The 18,844-nt window shown below is 40.5% G+C and overlaps 1 non-coding gene across 1 annotated transcript; it reads left to right on the forward strand.

The window, feature by feature from the left end:
- Window positions 1-395: 395 nt before the first annotated feature.
- LOC144306893 (U2 spliceosomal RNA) lies at window positions 396-586 on the forward strand. The gene has a single exon (XR_013373946.1). It is a non-coding gene; the product is annotated as a U2 spliceosomal RNA (small nuclear RNA).
- Window positions 587-18,844: the final 18,258 nt, after the last annotated feature.

The raw sequence follows: 18,844 nt of genomic DNA on the forward strand, positions 1-18,844 counted from the left end.
TGCTACGCCATAGAGATGCAGGTACAGCACTATGGATGTCACAAAGGAAGGAAAATACACTTGTTGAAAATAAACCTCAGATCAAATCAGACTTTGCCAAGGACCAGATGGATGGTGAGAACCACAGTGCTCTAAGAGACAGGAAAGGTTGTGATTGAACACATCGGGAATGGAATGTACTGAGTTTCCAAGTACATTGGAGAATAAAATAGAAAATTTAAAAGAATTTCATAACGGTGTTTATTTGTAAATATTCCGTTTCTCTTGTTTTTTCCCCCCCTCCCCACTCACCACTGTGTCAAATAGAGCCCCCTTAACAAAACGTGGAGCACTTCAGTGGGAGCTGGGATGCTGGGAATGGAAATAGGATGGGTCTACTTAAAAAAACACATGGAATCGCTTCTCGGCCTTTTGGCTAAGATCAAGTGTAGTAACTGTTCTTATCAGTTTAATATCTGATACGTCCTCTATCCGAGGACAATATATTAAATGGATTTTTGGAGCAGGGAGATGGAATAGGAGCTTGCTCCGTCCACTCCGCCCATCGACCTGGTATTGCAGTACCTCCAGGAACGGTGCACCCCCTCGGTGGGGAGGGGGGAAACACATGGAAAGAGGCTCTCAGAGGTGGTTCTTCCTAAGTCCGTACTGGAGTCCCAGCATCCTTTGCCCTCTGCTCCTTTCCTGATGGCTGTCCCTCTTCCCAGCTGTCCCTTTGTCTATCCTTTTTCCTGGACAACAACCAACTTAGCCTGGTATTATTGGCATTCTGAGTATATTCTTCATCTGAAAACTGCTAGCAAACTGCTAGCTCCTTCTCTCTCTTGGTTAGAGACAGTCAATATCTTTCGCACCTAAACTCTTTGTTCTAATAGATCTCCTCAGTCTTCCCTGTTTCCTGTGATTAGAGACAGAGAGCTCTTTGACATAAATGTATCTATACACACCCAGGGTTGTAAAATTGGTTGGTAGTCCATGAGAAGAAACTATGGAAGAAAGTATCTTCAATAGGACAGCAACAGCAAGTTTAAAGTACTCATAGATAAACAGTTGGGGAGAAAGCCGGGTAAGACTCTGCCGATCCAGGGGAAAGGTGATAGCATGTGCAATATGGGCAATACTATCAATAATGCATATTTGTATATCTTACAAAAAGAGAAATCAATCAAATGATAACAAAAACTGACATGAAAGCATGACATGCTAAGAGACAAAGAGAATGATGATCTTGCTGATGACCTGGCCGGCCTTGGGCCTCATGTTTGGAAGAACGATGCACAACTATGTTTTAATTGTTCTTATGCCTATTTGAGTTATTTGAATGTCACTGGATGACCCTTTGACCTTGTCTATGATTTCTCCTATCTTCTCTACCTCTTACCCTGCCCTGTGAAGAGTACTTCACTTCTACTCTTTGATGGGAAAATGTCCCTATCCACACCAGGCTGTAGATTTGCTCTGTCTTCTGATCTAGTACAGCAATTGTTTTTTGTACACACTATTGGCACTTCCCATATACTAATTTACATATATATGTACATATATATATATATCTTTATACATCTTATCTCCCCAGCTTGATAGTAAATATATTGAGAAGGCTCTCTCTTAATAACATTCATAGCACACTACATATTCATTTATGTAACATGCTGCATAAAAGATAGTAAAGATACAAGGAAGAACAGTATATATGTCCTGCCTTCGAGAAAATAACAGCTTGGTAGAGCCATCAACAAATAATTTTTGGTGATTTAGTCATTCGGAGACTTAATAGCCTCAGCATTGGAGGATTATGAAAGAAACTGACCTGGGAGCACAGGTGCAGAAAAGAGGAAAAGGTTGGCAATTAGTAAGGATAGGCTTAATTGCTAAAACAATGTGATTTAACACAATATAATTTCTCAGTCAAATCACATTCAAAAAAAATAAAAAATAAAAAAAAAAACAAATCACATTCCAATGTAATGTAGTCAGTGGGAAGCTCTGCTCCATGCCATCATTATGCCATCATTCAGGAACCCAGGCTCCTATAAACCTGTGACCCTGCCTGAGTTCTCTCCATTCATCTGATGCATAAGGGAAGATGGAGAGCATGTAGAAGACACACCTGGGCATGCAGGTGACACACTTCTCCTCTGGGGGAGGAATCACATTGGCAGGAGCCAGTCACATGGCCTTGCATAGAGGGCATGGGATGGAAACTGAGGTCTAACTGTGTGCCCCAAAGAGAACTCAGATATTGTAGTCTCCACCATAGTAGGTAAGGTTGGACAAGGATAAAAAGAAGGAAAGGATTCTGAAAGAAGTGTGGCCTCAAACTCCAGGTCTCCCCTCTCCTTTCCTTCAAAGGTATGGCACTGATATAATAGGCTCCTGTTTGTAGAAGAACCTTCATGAAGTGTTTGGGGTAAGGCCCTTCCAGGGGAAGTACGCTTCTCCTTCAGAACAGTCTTTGCTTTGTGACTAATTAGCCATAAGGGGAAATGAAACAATCAATGAGGAAACTATTCAAGCCATATAAATATATATATTAAAATATATAAATATTTTATGTAAATGTATAAGGAAAATACAAAAATAAATTTGTGAATGTATATCATCTGAACCACTATGTAAAAACAACACTTTGCCTTTTGTGTCCTCAAATGATTTGGATGGTGATGGAGCCACCCCAGTCAGTTTGAAGACATCTTGCACAAGCCCCAAGGAAAAAAATCTGTTTAACTATCTCTTTTAGGGTTTCTGACTATTCTGTGAATATCCTCATAATGAGCTGACAAGTTATAAGGCCAGGAGCATTTGTGGCCACATGGGGAGAGCAAAGATAGGAATACTCTGTTTAGCTGAGAATAACAGTCACCAAGAGGTCAAGAAAATCCAATTTCAAAGAGCATTAGAGGGATCTTCCCACTTGAAAGGGGCCAGAAAGGAGGTGAAATTGGGAGGAGGAAGAATGTGATGAGACCCTACAGAGGTAATAATTGGAGGAAATAACCCAGTACTCTCGGCTGTCTTGTTTAACCCTTTCTGAGCCTTTAATTCGTCAAAGGTTCTTGTAAGACTCAGAAGCTTGGGCAGTCGAGAAGGAGCCAGTGAAGTAGGAGAAACTCTCAGACACTTCCTACCTTGCTTTCCCCCCAAACTTTCTCCTCTGCTGTGTCCTTTTGCTGTTCCTGAGAAGTCACCCCATTTCTCCCTATGCTTACACAGTGAACTATAATTTTGCTCACTCAGTCCAACTTGGGAATGGCTGAGAACTCTATTAGCTGTTACTGTGTTAACTCTCCTAGTATGTTTGCATTTTAAAAGACAATCTTACAAAGACAAATGAATCAAGTCTTAATAATAGGCTTTGAGGGTTAGAAGTGGAAAGATAGTCTTGCTCTGCCTCTTAGATCATGGAGGGGGGGCGTCCTACATCAGCTGCATAACCTTCCTCTGAAATAATTGATCTAAAGGCTCAGATTCTTCTTAATGTCATAGATCTGGGTTTAAAGCAATCATGGGATTATGTGTTGAATTTTTTAAGTGCAGACTGTCACATTTTAATTTCCTCACAATTTGAGCCTAGCAAAACAGAGTCCTGGATTTTTTTTCCCTCCTTTGACACAGACTTGAACTATGACCTATCATGTGAACAGTTTATTTCCAGATTGCCACATGACTCAAGGGCTGAGGGCAAGCCAAATATGTAGTGCTAGAGGGTGTGCTTTGGGAAAAACAACATACAGAGTGAAACCCTCTTTGATGGGCTGTATTTGTAGCTGTTTCTCGCTGAGATAGTTATGACATTGCTGCTGTTATCCTTGGTTGTGTTTTAAGCTTGTGGCTTAAACAACTATTTTATTCAACTCACAATCCTTTTGAGTCAGGAGTTTGGAAAGATCCTGCCAGGACAGGGCATCTCTGCTCTGCTCCATGGGTGTCAACTGCAGTGGCTCCATGGGGGATGCAGGGTCCACTCCAGGATGACTTATTCACATGACTGGAAAGTCAGTGCTGGTCATAGACCTTGGCTCCTCTCTGTGTTGGCCTCTCCACAGGCTGCTTAAGCTTCCTCACAGCATGGTGGCTGGGTTCCAAGAGCAAGTGTTCCCAGAGACCAACAAGGAAGCCAAAAGCCTCCTGCTGACCTAGGCATGGGAGTCACATGGCATCATTTCCCCTGCATTTGACCAGTGAAGCACACCACTAAGTCCAGCCCAGACTCAATAGGAGGCAAATTCAGATTCCACCATTGAATTAGAGTAGCAAAGAATTTGGGACCATCTTTAATCTACCACAGACATTCTCAAATAAGAATTATCACGAAAGGTCATAAAACATTGTTTACCAGATTCTTAAAACCACCACAGAGTAAATTATTTTCTCATGTTATATCCCATCCTTCTCCTTAAATGCAACCTCTTATCCATTGGCCACTGTACCACTGAAAAATGACCTCCTATGTTAAAAATGGCTTAGTCTCCAAGTTCGAAGGCTCCCTGGGTACCCATCCAGACCTGTTCCCACAGCTGGAGTGGACCGTTTATTTACTTTCTCTAGAATCCATCTCAGAAGTGACAGATAAACTTCAGTGTTTTTAACTCTTATGAGCAATTTGCTTTTAAAAAGAACAGGAATAATTCTTTAAAGACATTTATTTATTTAATGAATACATATTAAGTACATACTATGCCCAGAGCACTGCATTGTATCTGGAATGTAGAGGGAGGGAGGGGAGATGAATAAGCTATATTTGTTGCCTCACAGTTGCCCAGTAGGGGAGAGAGACATGTTCATAAATAACAGAAAGGAGCAGGAGAAAGCAAGTCTTGAAACTGCTGAATGTGGGTTGAGAACAAAAATAGCCAGCTTTGAGTTTTTGAATCTTAATACCAGTGTTTGCATGAAGAAAGGGTAGCATTCCAGAACACAGAAGGTGATCCCAACCAGCAGAAAGTGGAGATGGGAACATGAGACCCTGATTCAAGCAGTACACCAAGAAGGCAGTGTGGTGTGGTAGTTAACACCTAAGCTTTAAAGCCACACTGCAGGGATTTGAATCCTGACTGCTAACTGTGTGATTTGGGGCAAGTGGCTTCATCTCTCGGTGTCTCAGTATTCTTACTTGTGAGACAGGGATAGTAATTGTATCTAATACATAGGATGTAAAGGTTAAGTGAGTAAGATTTACAAAGCCCTCAAAATGGTGCCTGGCACACGATAAGTACTATATGAGTGTTTGTTAAATGAATATACTAAGCCCTCAATAAATGGTATCTATTATCTTTTTTGTGACCTGGGTCTGGAATTGGAGAACATTAGCTGGATGTGTATTGAGACCAATATTTTCACTCACCAACAATTGTAGGAAGTTCTTTCTTCGCATAAAGGAAACCTGCAATTTGGAAGAGGGAGCAACCAAATATATATCTGTAAGTACAAATATAGAAGCACCACATTGGATATGTTGTAGACACCCATTTAATTGTGTTGAGTGAAGGGTTATGCTCTTCTTTTTCTCTAGAGAAGGGTCTTGATGTTTTGGTAGAACTTGAATATCCATTTTTAAATGTCTCCTTAACCAATACGTGTGGAGTGCCTGACACTGTTCGAGGCATACAGTGTGAATGACACAGTTGCAAGCACCTAATAATGCAGCTGTGAGCCAAAGACACAAGGTCCCTGCTTATAAACTCCTGGTGTTCACATACTGGTGATGAGACAAAGAAGCAGGGTGTGACAGGTGGGGACGCAGCATGAACAAAGCACAGGGAGAGGAACAAGCAAGATAGAAATGTTCGGGGAACAGTGGGAAACAAAACAGAGCAGATCAGGTGGCCTGTATAGCGCCATTCAAGAGATACAAGTGGAAAGTCATCTTCTTCTGAGAGAAGAGGTCAAACAGAATGGCCCGTGCCAGAATTGTTAAACCCCTAGAGCTCCCTGTAAATGGGTTGTCTCTGATGTATGGGTAATTGATATTCTGGGCCCCATTGAAGACAAAGCAAGTGAGGTCAGCCATAGACTACAGTTAGCACTTAAGGCTTCACATAATTTTCTGATTCCAGGGACTGTCAAGAGTAAAACTAGGCTAGAGAATGTAGTGAGTTTTTCAGCCCTGGAAAATTTTCAGATAAGATAGAACATCAAATTTTAGGAATGAGCTAGAAAGAAAGGTAATGTTCAAGTAAATATAATCCTTGAAGGATTTCAATTCCTTCCAGGACTCTCATTCTATATGTCTGTGGAATGTTGTCTGTCTACTAGACACTTCTCTGGGTTTGGCAGGAGAGGGAGGAGTTTGTAATTCTAAATATAATTATTGTGGTTTTTACCATTGGCACAAAGCTCACGAGATCCCTAAAAGACAGAGAGCTGCGTGAATCAGATACAATTGGTTATAAAACTAATCCTTTCCAACTCTCAGATTCTGGGATAATTGAGGAAAGTTCTTCTAAAGAAGAAGCTTCTCAAATCATACATGAAAGACACAGCTTTAAAGATCAACTGATGCTCCCAAAGGAGAACTGAATAAATTGTCACAGTTACCCCAAAATGCAAGTAAACTGGGTTAATAAAGGAACTAGAAAGTCTCTAGAAAACAGAGTAAAAGTAGGAAGGAACCAGAGAATGAATCAGAGGGAGAGGGAGTAATCCCTATTTCGCACTGAAAAGCTAAGGGTTTGAATCGAGTCTTCTGATTTCAATCACTTTCACAGCAGCGAGCTTCTCCACTGAAAGCACCTCTACAACTCTGATGGGCTTCCACAAATCAAGTTCTTCTAAAGCTGCTTGATAAAAACAACACTCTCCAGGGGCACCTGGGTGGCCAGTTGGTTAAACGTACAACTCTTGCTCTCTGCTCAAGTCTTGATCTCTGGGTGGTGAGTTCAAACCCTACACTGGATTCCATGCTGGGAATGGAGCCTACTTAAAAAAAAAAAAAGGAAAGAAAAACAATACTCTCCAAATTTTTTCCATAGAAAACCTATTTGGGCTTGATATATAGCCCTCAATTCTTCTTATCTTGTGAGCCAGAGTGGGAATAATAAAATAGTTTGACTCAGACCTTTCTAAGTTTGACTTATGTTCAAATTCAGGGTAAAATTAATCTACACATAAAAATTAGAAATGCAAAAAAAGAAAAAAAAAGAAAAAAGTGCAATCTTCAACATGTGAGCAAAACAAGCTGGTTTTTCAATTCCTTTTTCTGAAACCAAAGGAAATTAGTCATCTCCTCCTTTGACCTTGTGATACTTAACAGCAGTGTCTGTCCTCTTTGGGAGACCTATATTCATGGCCAAGTCAGGTATTTAAATCTCATTCTGGCATCCCAAATGGCAGAATTCTGATTGGAGTTTTATGTTTACCTGCTGGGAAAATGTTATCCAGCCACCTTTGAAACTTTTCTGTTCTTTTTTTTTTTTTAATATTTTTTTATCCATTTAACAGACACAGGGAGAGCACAAGTAGGGGGAGTGGCAGGCAGAGGGAGAGGGAGAAGCAGACTCCCTGTTGAGCAGGGAGCCCAACTCGGTGCCCCATCCCAGGACCCCAGGATCACAACCTGAGCCAAAGGCAGATGCTCAGCTGACTGAACCACCCAGTGCCCCTGAAATTTTTCTGCCAACTCAACCCATGTTAATTTAAAAGCTATATCCTATACACAAACTATACAGATGGAACGTTAGGAAGTATGCTCAATTCCAGCCCTCAAGACGTGGGAGCCTAATTGAGTAAAGAGATGTGCACTTGAAAAGCAAAATAACAATTAAAGGTAGCACATGATTAGTAGTCACCTGGATAATTTAGGTAAGTATGATGGGTATCCTAAGGAGCAAGAGGTCATGCTATACTCATGTTGCCCTAGCAGATGAAACTGGAATCGGGTCTTGAATCATGAGTAGGAGTTGGCCAGGTAGAAGGAGCAGGAGAAAGCTCTCCTGGAAGGAACATAGGCTCAGAAGTGGCAACAGTGGCTAGAGAGTGACTGGTCAACCTGGTCACTTACTCTTTTGGAAAATCATCGTGGTCACCCTCAGTGGCAATTTGGATTTTTTTAAACCATTAATATTCAATTCATCTATAATATTCCACTGGGTTCATTCTGTTTCTATTTCATGCCATTTTTGGACCCTCCTCTTCTCAAGAGCCCAACATAGTCTACCACAGTCGTTTAAAAACACCTTCTACGTTAGAAGCCAGAATCCTTGACATTAAGTCAATAATAGGTTTCTGCTTTGTGGACCCGCACATTGTTTTCACCAGACAAAAGGAGGGGAAGAGACAGTAAGGCTGACAGACAACTTATAAAAATCTCATGAGATGATTTATTGTATTTCCTTAGGGAAGCGTTAAAAGAAATTAGATCATGGTGCGTTCTATTTGTGTCAGAGCTGAGCAGTTATTGTACAAAGCTTGTAGAGCTTCAGGTGCTTTGCCTAGAACTGTGTTTTAGTCTTTGAGTGTTTGTAGTACTTGTAGTACTCATCTGAACTTGCAGAAGACAGAAGAGCTGCCTTCAAAAGCTAGAAACCATAGCAACCTCGCACGCGTTCTCATTAGGGCCCCTCCGCCTGGGCCATCGAAGGGGAGCTGTGTGACAGCTAAAGTTGGAGGGGATTTTCTGTGTGGCTGTTACCTCACTTGTCTCCTCTGCTTCGGCTTTCACATTTCCACAATTCATTTTTATGGTACTTAGGGTTTATGGCCCTTCTACATACCTTATTTAATTTCATCCTCGTAATAATGGTAGAAGGTAGATGTTATTAACCCTCATTTTTATAGCTATGAAGAAACTGAAGCTTGACACACTTCTAAGTTATTCAGAGAGAAAACCAATCTTTGACCAGTCTCTCTGAGTATAATAATTTTTAAAAACACCCTTTTTTTTTGCATGAGTGATACGATTAGAGATTTTCAAGTTTTGCTATGTGTAATAGTATATGTGAGGCCATTAGCTAGCGTTAATAACACCTACAGCAATATTATTGCCTTGGTTACGATATGGGAAAGAAAGCAGAGATTCAAAAGAGGAGAAATCGCTTCTATGAATTTGAAAGTATTTCCAATACTTTCAATGTGGCAGGGATAACAAGATGTTGAAGAGGGCAAATTCAAAAGTGAACCAGCACTATTTTCAAGTTAAATAATTCAGCTACAATACGAGGAGGCATATTAACAGTTATGTTTATGGCCAATCTTTGGATTATCTCAAAAATGCATAGATGTTTTGGAACATTTTGGTTTTCTTTTTTTTTTAAGTGGGTCGGTTACCCAAATAACTCGTATACTGACACATCTTCTGTAGACACATACAGCTTATGTAAAATTTACTAATTACACATTCTAAGATTATATACCGAGTAAGCCCAGTCAAATCCTGCTCAAGATTCTTAAAAACCCTTGATATTCAAAGCTAATATGGCTAGTATATAGAAGTTCAAGGGTAGTTATTTCTAAGATATATTTATTTTCATCCTAAGATTAAGGGTAAATACTTTTTAATCTCTCCTTTTTTCATTCTAACTGGACTCAGTTAGTGTCACATATCTAACTGCCAATAAAATCACTGGCATCAGAAATCCTTCTTTCTGTCCTCTACCCTTAACCAGATATTTCCTAAATGTCCTTTTGATCTACTGTTTTCAGTAAAGGCCGATGGGCTTAAGATTCCAGAAGAGACTGAGCATCTTCCCTAATCTAGCCATTAATCATTAATTGCTTTAATAGTTTAAAATTTATGCAAAGACAGTTCATCCATAATTATGCACATATTATACCTTTGGGCATATGAAATGTGAGACAATTTTCTACAACTTCCAAGGGCACAGTAACAGACAATTTTTCCGACATCTTTCCAGAGGCTACCAACAAATAGATCCTCTTTCTTCAAGGAAATGGTTTTCAAACCTTGCTCTCTAGAGTTCTAGGGGTTCCTAGGAAGTGCCCCAGGGCCTCTAAGGAGTTTGAGGGGCATAAGAGCAAGTATTGTGTTTAATGGTTCAACTCATCTCAGACAGAGCAGTGCTACAGTTTCAAATGTTGATATTCTTTCAAAATTTGGCTAAGGGCAAGAGCAAAAGGCTGATGGCAGACTTTCACTTTAAGGCCACGTGCAGAATGTGTCTGGGTATCTTGTAAGGTGTCCTGAAATTTTCAGAAGCCATTTCAAAACAAGCTTAAGTCACTTCAACTTTAAAAAAAAAAAAAAATCATGGCATACTTTTAGAGGATATGAAGAAGCCAAAAAATAAAAAACAATGGTATCTCATCATGTAAGTTGGACAGGACTGTAATAAGGGACTCACTTTAAGTACTTTGTATTTGGCTGCCTGAACAGGGCTTATTCCCTTCCTTTTGTGGCTTCATAGAATTTCTCTGTTCCACCTCTTTTTTGCTATTTTTAACAAGTTGATTCAGTATTGCCTGACTTCCATGGCTAACCACTGGCTTCTGGGAGCATCCCAAATCTCCCTGATGCCTGCTCTCGATTTGCTGGTCTGTCACTGGAGTCCCATCACCCTCACCCAAGACTCTAGGGCTAGATCCCTTTTTGCCAACTTCTCTTCACAACCAGCCTCAGTTCTCAAAACTATCCTACAAAGTTATCAAGAAAAAATGCTCATGGGTGCCTGGGTGGCTCGGTCGGTTAAGTGTCTGACTCTTGATTTCAGCTAGGTCATGATCTCAGGGTCATGAGAGCCCCATGTTTGGCTTTGCAGTCAGTGTAGAATCTGCTTGTCCCTCTCTCTCTCTCTCTCTGCTCCTCCTCCCTTCACCCCCCACCCCTGCCAGCTCTATCTCTAAAATAAATAAATAAAATCTTTATACAAAAAAGAAAAAAGCTCAGAGTTAATCTACTACACCAAAATAGAAGCAGCTTTCCCTTTAGACTTTAATCCTGAATATAACAATATGGAATCAGAACAAGAGGTCTTTAAAGGAATGTGGAAAAGCTGGTAATTCAGAAGGAGGAGGACTGGTAATTCCATCCCATGACTCCATATCCCCAAATCTTAGCTCTTTTTAAAATGACCTCCAGAAAAGAATTCCCCACTCTCCCAAGATTCAACAGTCATTTTTATACTCCTGGTAGGAAATTTATCATGTCAGCTTATATTTTAAAATTAGCTTCTAATGTAGAGAACAATCTGTTTGCCACATCTTTGGAGACTAGTCATTAAGACCGTATGGAATACAAACCTGAATCAACTATAAAAAATAAAATCATAAGCCAGCTGCTTCAGAAAATGAAATCATAAGCCAGTTCTAAGCCTCAACCATCACCCCTATGGAATGGGGAAAATAATATTAACTCCCTAGTAGGGTTATCCTGGAGGTCTTAAATAGGTTCCCCCCATAACAAGATTGGCACAGCCTGGTGTACAGGAAACACTTGGTACATAACACTGTGCTATGCAGTTGCTGGGCAGTTGTGGGGCGGAGGCTTTCAGTTTTCTGCTCACCCAGTACGACAGTCCAGTTCAAACCATTTTTATCCAGGCAGCTGAAAAGTCACTACCCAGTAAGGGGGTCAATAATCCCCAATTACAATCCCAAACAGCAGTTCTCATTTATACCCAGGGCAGTTTCCTACCACTACTCCTAAAGTCATTAGTACTTCTTTCTTTGCAAGGAAAAAGCCAAGAATTAACCAACAGGGGTGCCTGGGTGGCTCAGCCAGCTAAGCCTCTGCCTTCTCAGGTTATGACCTTGGGGTCCTGAGATGAAGCCTCACATTGGGCTCCCTGATCAGGAGGGGACGCTGCTTCTCTCTCTCCCTCCACCCTTCCCCCTGCTCCTCCCTTCTGTTCCTCCTCGCCCCCCTTGTGAGGGTTCTCTCTCAAATAAATAAATAAAATCTTTAAAAAAAAATTAACAAACAGCTTTCTATTTTTCCATCTCCTCTCCATCCCATGAGGGCCCAAGCAAAGTACATCCCAAGTACCGGATGAGGCAGCTTTATTTTCCAGCAACATTTCTGGTTAAAGGTTGACACTGCAGGCTGACTTACTAGAGCAAGACAAGGTCTCTTTTATTTACTTAGCATGTCCTTAAAAATATTGCCAAATTTATCTGGCTGCGAGACCTGATCAACTGCCCTCTTTATTGCTACTAATAAGGATTTATTAATCCAATGAATGTAATCTATTTCATTTAACTCTGATTTATAAAGAGCTCTCCAGCCATTTTTACTATATATTTTTTAATGAAAACATCCGGAGTTTCTTATTATTATTTAACAATCAAGGAAGACATCTATCCTCATAAAAATGAAGTACATCATCACCATGAATTCCCACACATTTAACCCATAGATTTAAAAAAAAAAAAAAAGATTACAACGTGAGAAGGAACTTAGTGGCTCCGAGTGAGTACGATAAGGCAAGAAGAATGTAGTATTTAGAGTTAGAAGATGGGGCTTCCAATTGCAGCTCTGTTACCGATCAACTGTGTGGCCTCAAGCATCTAAATCCTTTGACCTTTAGAGTTTCTCTTATCCAGGAAATGGAAACAATCTCTGCCCTTCATTGTGTCACAGAGTGATGGTGAGGAGGGAACATGGCCCAGCTGTGGGAGGACTGTGCCAACTCCAACATGTTCACGGGCTACCCCTCACCTCCCCCTGACCTCCAGCCATGTCTCCATGGTCCCCAAATGCTCCTGTGGTTCAACAGCACAGTTCACCCCTGGGGGATCCTCTTGTCTTGGGAGAGAAATACTCAGGCCTTTCATCATCTATTCCTATTCATTGATGATTCCAGACAAGTAATTCTCTGAGACTCCATGGGGTTTAATGAAATCTGAAAACAGAAAAGGCTTCCAAATATAATTATCTTCTAAATACAGTTCCCTTATGAAAAACCCCCACGTTCCTACTAAGTCCTGTTATCAATCAGGTCAGCCTGTGATTTAACAGAATGTCACCACAAAAGTCATTTAATAGAATGTCACACACACACACAAAAAAAGACCTTCTTCCTTCTGTTGGTAACTATTAATGGTTAAATCATGAATTCTTTTAAAAATCTTTAACCATTCCTTATAAGCAACCTTTGGTAAAATCAAATTTTAATATTTTAATTCCCTATAAAAATTAGTGAAAAGGAATAAAGGGAAAGGAGAGAAAATGAGTGCAAATATCAGTGAGGGTGACAAAACATGAGAGATACCTAACTCCGGAAAATGAACAAGTGGTAGTGGAAAGGGAAGTGGGCGGGGGGTTGGGGTGACTGGGTGATGGGCACTGAGGGGGGCACTTGGCAGGATGAGCACTAGGTGTTATGCTAAATGTTGGCAAATTGAATTCCAATAAAAATTTTTTTTTAATATTTTAATTCCCTGACATTATATTTGCTTTGCCATTTGGGTAATTATTTGGGTACTTGAAGCAGTACATGATATATGGATATAGATACAGGTATGCAGATATATCTATATGTATATATGCATATGTATATGCACACATACACAAATTTGGTAATTTGAAATGATTTACCAAAGTTGATTATATTAAACAAATAATTACTGCAACTCCCAATCACTTTATAGGTTATAGACCTAACCTAAACCACTGGGACCAAGCATATGTTTTTTAAAAATATGGTATGAATTGTTCTGCCTGTAAAACTGAAAAGAACCCCCACTCGTGAGATGTACCATTTTTCAACATATTCGTTGTGGCCCATTAGGATGGATGAAAGATGTTTTGGGCTGTTTCTTTGCTCCCAACCAAAGGCAGTTACACTGCTGCCTAAGCAACTGTGTGTTCCCATGTGTTCTCATTATTATCCCCCTTAGTGCTTTCTCTATTTATTTTAATTAAAAAAAGATGCATTTCCAATTTAGAACATATCTTGATGGCACAGTAACATGCAGCTCTAAGTGCTCCTGGGGAGTAGAAACAGCCTCTGGAGGCTGAGAGCCTTGAATCCATACCACCAGCGTAAGGGGCTCCACAGTTCTAGAAATGTGAGGACCCAGGTCTTACCACTCCCCCCACCCCAGCCCCAGGGAATCCCTCCCCTCTTGCATCGTCATCCAGATCGAAATTGGGTTGAGGCAAATGTCAAGGGCTACAGGTAGAGTGGTCTCGTGTTGCCATGGTAACAGGAAGGCAAGGAGGGGGCACGAGAAGCTACTATTTTTGATTCTCAGACTGCTTGTCAGAGCCATCCCTGTGCCCCTCTCCACTTGCCTCGCAGCCCTCCCAAAGTGCAGGGGCCTATTTAACTGTTACAAAGGTTAGCTGTTGGCTCAGTTCTCCATCAGCTGTCTGAAAACTAAAAGATCAGCCCATTGTTGATCTTTCTACCTGACCCCTTGCACCCAACTGCCTTCTTCCCTGACTTGGCTGATTTGATTAATATTTTTTGGCAATGACAAAACACAGAGTGGGACCTCGCTTATGCTATCAGGAACAAAATTAATTCTTTTTTAAAAAAGATTTTATTTATTTTTATTAGTGAGAGATACAGAGAGAGAGGCAGAGACACAGGCAGAGACAGAGAAGCAGACTCCATGCAGGGAGCCTGACGCGAGACTCCATCCCTGGTCTCTGGGATCACGCCCTGGGCTAAAGGCAGGCGCCAAACCGCCAAGCCACCCAGATGTCCCAAAGTTAATTCTTTTGGTATGTAATTCGTTCAGTGTATAGATTGGCTGCACAATTTAACGCAAGGAGACCACCATTATTGGCTATCCCATCATCCATATTGATCAGGTTCTACCAACCTCAGCATTTGTACAACAGCACAAAGGCCAAATCTTTGGCATATGAGGTGGGCAGGACTGCTGGCCTCCTCCTTTCTTCCTACCTTCCCACAGTTTCTGGAAGATGTTCCATATCAATGAGCCAGTTATCAATGCATTGCTTCTCTGCCCCCAAATTCACCCTTCCATGGACCTGCTCTGCCATAATGGATTGGATTCTATTAAGTTTTCCTCCTTTACACTGCATGTGATATAAGCCTTGTCAGTAGAGGGCACTGCAGGAGGAAGGTTTCTCTTCCTGCCTCTGGTTTCCGTTGTTTGCTTTTCTTGTTCCTGTTACCTAGTCTGTTAGTAGGGGCATATGTGCAGGGACACCTGCTGGTGCTCTGTCCCAGTTGCACATCTGCAGTCTCTCAAGGGCTGCAGTCCTGCCTGAGCCTGGGACCCCCATCCCATGGCCTTCCCAATGTGGACACCAAGCAATCTAGGTTTATGCTCATAGTGGTATCCCAAACTCTCTCTGTGTACCTGTCCACTTTGTTTTGTGCCTGCCCAACTCATCTGCACCCTGGATACCTCTTTTTTTTTAAACCCAGTAAACATCAGCTATACCTTCTCCAATAAGATCTGAACCTCAGGCTTGGGGAACGTACCCTCCCAAGTCTGTCCTTCCTTGGATACCCTTCCTTAGCACTATGGCACCCTTTAGAGTTATCTTTAGATCTTTACTGTTATTCCATCACAGCCTAATCCTTCTTCATATTAAATTTTCCCTATTTGAGTTACCATGTGCTTTTTGTGTCCTGATTGGACACCTCATTCCCATTTGGGATTCAGGAGCTTCCCAACCGGCCATTAATACGATGACCACTCACACCCTCACTCCTTTCTTGGTCTCATTCTGTATTCACCAAGACTCCAGGGAATTGGGCAGAATTTGGTCTGTCAGTGAGTGTTTCTTCTTAACGGTTTGCAGCCTTTCACTCAGTGATGCCTCCTCCCCCCACCCTGCCTTGTAAATAATGATTTCTCCAGGTAAAATGGATAAAGACAGAGTGGGTAAAAACAAGACTACTCCTTGAAAGAGACACTATTTCAGCCCCTAAGAAGCTCTTCTTTATCTTTAGCTAATTTATAGAACAGTTTTGCTGCTGTTAATATAGATGAATCTCAGCTGAACACATAGACTCTATCAGTCTAAAATAACTAACTGGTTGGTATATTTTTTTTTTAATAAAAAGGATTTGAGAGTGACAGGTGAGTAATTGTCAGCTGAAGACATAGTGAGTGCAGAGGTCAGCATAAAAGATGTCATCTTGCTTATTGTGATCATTTTCATAAAATGGGTTAGAATGACAGCTTCTGCTCCTGACTGATTATCACACATTCGTGGATTGATACACACAAGGTATTGGCCAGCTTTCCAGACAACAATCCCTTTCTAAAGTCAGTCATAGTTTGAAGAATTCATTTTCTTTTGTGACACTGGAAGCTATTTGATTTCCAGAGCATTTTCCTACCTAATGCATAAGGATTGAAACTGAATTTTTTTAAATAATGAGCTTTATAATTAGAAGAAATCTTTTAATGAAATGAATGGTAAGAGCTGTGTACAGAAAGGAAAATCAATTTGAAAATAGTTTGTTCCCATCAGGCCTTATTACGAATGGCATATTGCTACTGGGAACAAAGTAAGTTTTATTCAGAGCAAAATTACCCTGGAATCATTAAGGACATATTAGTAACAACATTCCGTTAGCAACAGTTGTCTTGGAAGATGCAGTCAATGAAAGTTTTGCCTTATAAAATGGAAAGTGCTTCTAAAACTTTGAAAATGTGCATATATATATAATCATATATATATGAACTTTGGACTTTGAATCTCTCTTTAGAGAAGTAGTTTGTATTGGACTAGATGACCACTTATCTGGATAACAAGATGCCAGAAAAAAGAACACCTCCTTCATCCCCCTCCTGTCCTTGTGAACAAAGCATTTCCATTAAAGACTCTTTCCTCTGGGCCTTTAGGGGTTCACAATGTTCAAGAGTTACTTATTAAAATGCAGATATTTCTAACAAGAATAATCCTTTAAGTCTTTATGAGCCAACTCTATCAGAGGTAAGTCTACAGAGTTGCTTTATAATCATGATAGGTCCACAAGTATGGACACAAACTAGATTTCTGCTAAGTGTTAGAGGTACCAGAAGAATGACTATGCCTGGTTCTGCAGCTCTTTGTTGTCTATAGGTTCATCAACATAGTCTTATTTAGTTTAAGAAGCTTGCTTGAGGGGTACCTGGATGGCTCAGTCAATTAAGTGGCCGACCATTGATTTCTGCTCAGGTCATGATCCTGGGGTGGTGGGATCAAGCCCCGCATTGGGCTCCACGCTCAGCATGGAATCTGCTTGAGATTCTCTCTCTCGACTCCTAACTCTGGGAAATGAACAAGCAGTAGTGGAAGGGGAGGTGGGCAGGGGGATGGGGTGACTGGGTGACGGGCACTGAGGGGGGCACTTGACGGGATGAGCACTGGGTGTTATACTACATGTTGGCAAATCAAATGCCAATAAAAAAATACACACACAAAAGAGATTCTCTCTCTCTCCCTCTCCTTCTGCCCCTCCTGCTCATGCTCACACACTCTCTCTCTTTATCAAATAAGTTTTTAAAAGAAAAGAAAAAGGGGGCACCTTTTCTTTTCAGAAGATGCTCAGTGGTTGAGCATCTTCCTTTGGCTCAGGGTGTGATCCAGGGGTTCTGGGATCAAGTCTCACATCAGGCTCCCTGCAGGGAGCCTGCTCCTCCCTCTGCCTGTGTCTCTGCCTCTCTCTGTGTGTCTCTCATGAATAAATAAATAAAATCTTTAAAAGAAAAAGAATATTACTTAAAACATGTACAACTCATCCATTCTCTCAGAGGGGCAAGCCACACCACCATGGTGCAAGATGTCTAGAAATACATTCTAAGCAACTTCTACATATTTTGCTTTGTTTTCCTGGTTATATTTTACTTTGGTGTAATGCCATCAAAAAATCAAAAAAACAAACTCTATGAGGCACATCATTATATTTACTGTAAGATCATTGTCAAGGATTTTGCCCATCACCTCATACACTGTCTTCTTTACATGGAAAAATTTTCTTCCTAGTTTTGGAACCAATAATGTTTGGTAGTTATCTTGGACAACTGGTGTCTTTTTATATTATGGACACTGTGAAGTTCTATAGATTTCCTTTTGTTTTCTAGCTGTTCTAAAGATGAGAACCACATTTGTATTCCATTCATATTTTTATTCTCGTTTCTGTCTTCATTATAGATTTCCACCTTTGTTTTCCTTTCATTTTTTTATCTATGTTTTTAATTTATGCTACATTTGTGTACAGTATATTCATGTCATGTACACCTGTATGTGGTATGTATGGTTATGTGCATGTGTGTGGTGAACAGAGCCTTATTTATAAATTACCTTAAATAATTTCTAGAGCAAAGTAACTTCTAAACAACATAAATAACTGGTTTTATTTAACTCCCACACAAACCAGTAGATGGACATAGTTATTTTTCTGATTTTAAAAATAAACCTCAAAGCTATAAAATACCTTATTAAAGTCATGAAACTAGGAAGTAATAAAACTACTCTGAAGCTCACTTTCTTTTTTTGTTCTTCATCCAAAACCCCCTGCATTCCTTTCTATACTCGATACCAAGGTGAAGGGGAAAAGATACTGAAGAAGATAATAGAAAGTCACAATTTCCCTAGAAGGAACCATTTCCTATTTTTGCAAACAGAATGTTTACATAAATGCAACTAAATTATCTTGGCTCCCCGGGTAAAATATTCCAAGATCAGTCATCCTATTAGATCCACCCATACACTTGGTGGCATAGTGAGGCAGTGACCTGGGTGGTCAGTCTACATTCAGTTGAACCCAACTTTACCGAGACATTCAAGGAATCTCCCTCAGGACTTGGTAATGAGTTGGTTTTGTAATCTCTTCTTTACACTCTGCTTTCAGAGGCTTGAGAATGCATTTATGGATGTTCAGGTTGATTAGTTGACGTGACCTCTTTCTTTTCAACAAATAAAACATGAAATTTCAATCTCTAAAGCTCTCTGTACATTTATTTTTAATAAGGT

Source organism: Canis aureus, chromosome 37, assembly GCF_053574225.1.
Source record: "Canis aureus isolate CA01 chromosome 37, VMU_Caureus_v.1.0, whole genome shotgun sequence".
NCBI classification, from domain to species: domain Eukaryota; kingdom Metazoa; phylum Chordata; class Mammalia; order Carnivora; family Canidae; genus Canis; species Canis aureus.